This window comes from Rhinolophus sinicus, linkage group LG03, assembly GCF_036562045.2.
Source record: "Rhinolophus sinicus isolate RSC01 linkage group LG03, ASM3656204v1, whole genome shotgun sequence".
Classification (NCBI taxonomy): domain Eukaryota; kingdom Metazoa; phylum Chordata; class Mammalia; order Chiroptera; family Rhinolophidae; genus Rhinolophus; species Rhinolophus sinicus.
In genome coordinates this window covers 130,241,577-130,244,666 of record NC_133753.1, presented here as the reverse complement: position 1 = coordinate 130,244,666, position 3,090 = coordinate 130,241,577, and the positions used below count along the sequence as shown (strand labels likewise).

The following is a 3,090-nucleotide window of genomic DNA, read 5'->3' as shown; positions in this document are numbered from 1 at the left end:
CTTCCTTCCCCCCCCACCCCCCCGAGTTGTTCAGGTTGGTTCTTTGATTTTTATCTTCATAGCCATGATTTTTGCTCAAGCACTCTAATCTGACAAGTTAAAATTTAAAATTCTTCTTTACAAAAACTATAGATAAAAAGACAGGAAACATTGGAACATATATAATATAATAGACCAAAAGTCAGTATCCCTAATATAGTAAGAGATTTTTTATCAAATTAAAAAAAAATACCATCTGAACACACAATGTGATTTATAGATGATGTAATACAGAATTGTACACCTGAAATCTATGTAATTTTACTAACAATTGTCACCCCAATAAATTTAATAAAAAAAGAAAAAGATAAAGAAAATACCATCTAGATTACTCTGGTATTTAAGCCAAAGACATGCCAGCCCTCAGTCAGCAGGAGAGGGACCTCTTATACGTTTGGTGCTCCAGCCCTCATTTCACTCAGCCACACTCACCATGTGGGAAGAAGAGACCAAGGGGCTTGTGTATGACAGTGGCTCTGGCCTGTGCAAAGCTGGCTTCGTAGGAGATGACACCCCTGGACTGTTTTCCCTTCTATTGTGGGCCACACTTGCCACAGGCTGTAATAGTAGGGGTGGGAAAGAAAGCAGTTACATGGGGATGAAGCTCGGAGCAAGCGAGGGATCCTGGCTCTCAGATATCCCATTGAACACAAATCATCACCTACTGGGATGTCATGGAGAAGATCTGGCACCACTCCTTTTACCATGAGCTGGTGGTAGCACCTGAGGAGCACACCAAACTGCTCACAGAGACCCCCCCACACCCCTAAATCCCAGGACCAACAGGGATAAAATGATCCAGATCACGTTTGGAACTTTCAATGTCCCTGCCATGTACATTGCCATTCAAGCTGTGCTCTCCCTCTGTGTTTCTGGCTGCACAACAGGTATTGTCCTGGATTCAGGGGATACTGTCACCCACGGTGTCCCCATCTATGAGGGCTATGCACCAGTCCCCGCCATTATGCACATTGACCTGGCTGGCTGCAACCTCAAGGACTACCTCATAAAGATCCTCACAAAGAGAGCCTGTTCCTTTGTGACCACAGCCGGGCAAAAATTCATGAGAGACATCAAGGAGAAGCTGTGCTATATGGCCCAATATTTTGAGAATGAGGTGACCACAGCAGCCTCCTCTTCTTCCCTGGAGAAGAGCTATGAGCTGCCAGATGAGCAGGTCATCGAGATGTTCCGCTACCCCGAGACCCTCTTCTGGCCTTCCTTCATTGGCATGGAGTCCACTGGAATTCATGGAACAACCTACAATTCCATCATGAAGTATAACATTGACGTCTGCAAGGACTTATACACCAACATTGCCCTCTCTGGGGGTAGCACCATGTACCCCGGCATTGCAGACGGGGTGCAGAAGGAGATAACAGCCCCGGCCCCCAGTACCATGAAGATCAAGGTTATTGCTCCCCCAGAGCACAAATACTTGGTCTGGATCACAGGCTCCTTCCTGGCCTCTCTTCCCACCTTCCAGCAGATGTGGATCAGCAAATCAGAGTGTGCTAGATCAGGGGCCTCCATTGTACAAAGGAATTGCTTCTAACGTCAGAGCAGATTCTCTGGGGATCTCCTTGAGACTGTTCTATTACCAATCATGAAACCTTAAAAAACAAAACAGGCTAGGAGGAAAAACAATGGTCTAATAATAAAGGAAATCATTATCCAATAAATATGTAAAAATATTTAACTTTTATAATTAAAGCAAAACAAAACTTAACACTATATCATTTTCATCTTTCAATCAGTCTATTCAGATAATTTTTTTTAAATTAAAGTTTATTGGGGTGACAATTGTTAGTAAAGTTACATAGATTTCAGGTGTAAATTCTGTAATACATCATCTTTATCTCACATTGTGTGTTCACCACCCAGAGTCAGTTCTCTTTCCATCACCATATATTAGACCCTCTTCTAGAGCCCCGCTCTGCCCTCCCCCTTTACTCTCTGGTAACCCCTAAACTATTGTCTATGTCTATGAATTTTTGTTCTTTCAGTTGTTTGTGTTGTTCTTTTGTTGTTTTTGGTTTATATACCACTTATCAGTGAAATCATATGGTTCTCTACTTTTTCTGTCTGACTTATCTAGTTTAGCATTATAATCTCAAGATCCATCCATGTTGTCACAAAAAGGTCCTATTTCATCTTTTCTTACAGCCGAATCATATTCTATTGTGTATGTATACCACAACTTCTTTATTCATTCGTCTATCAAAGGACATTTTGGTTGTTTCCATGTCTTATCCACCGTAAATAAAGCTGCAATGAACATCGGAGCACACATGTCTTTATGGATTAATGTTTTCAGATTTTTTTGTGTAGATACCCAGGAGAGGGATTGCTGAATCATATGGTAATTCTATTCATAATTTTTTGAGGAACCACCACACTGCCTTCCATAGCGGTTGTACCAGTCTGCATTTCCACCAACAGTGTATGAGGGTTCCTTTTTCTCCACAGCCTCTCCAACACTTGTGACTATTTGTCTTGTTGATGATAGCCATTCTGACTGGGGTGAGGTGATATCTCAGTGTGGTTTTTATTTGCATTTCTCTGATGATTAGTAATGTTGAGCATTTTATCATATGTCTATTAGCCATTTGTACGTCCTCTTTGGAGAATTGTCTCTTCAGGTCCTCTGCCCATTTTTCAATTGGGGTGTTTGTTTTTTCGTTGTTGAGTTGCATGAGTTCCTTGTATATTTCGGATATTAGCCCCTTATCAGAGGCACTATTTCCAAAAATCTTCTCCCATTCAGTTGGTTTTATTTTGACGATGGTTTATTTTGCTGTGCAGAAGCTTTTTAGTTTGATATAGTCCCATTCATTTATTTTAGCTTTTACTTCCCTTGCCTTTGGAGTCAAATTCATAAAATGCTCTTTGAACCCAAGGTCCATAAGTTTAGTACCTATGTTTTCTTCTATGCAGTTTATTGTTTCAGGTCTTATGCTTACGTCCTTGATCCTTTTTGAATTAATTTTGATACATGAGGTTAATTACATGAATGGATATATATGGATATACACATATTAATGAATGACA

At 40.6% G+C, this 3,090-nt stretch overlaps 1 pseudogene; it reads left to right on the top strand.

Moving 5' to 3' along the window:
* Positions 1-472: 472 nt before the first annotated feature.
* On the top strand, positions 473-1,594 carry LOC109445520 (actin, gamma-enteric smooth muscle; annotated as a pseudogene).
* Positions 1,595-3,090: the final 1,496 nt, after the last annotated feature.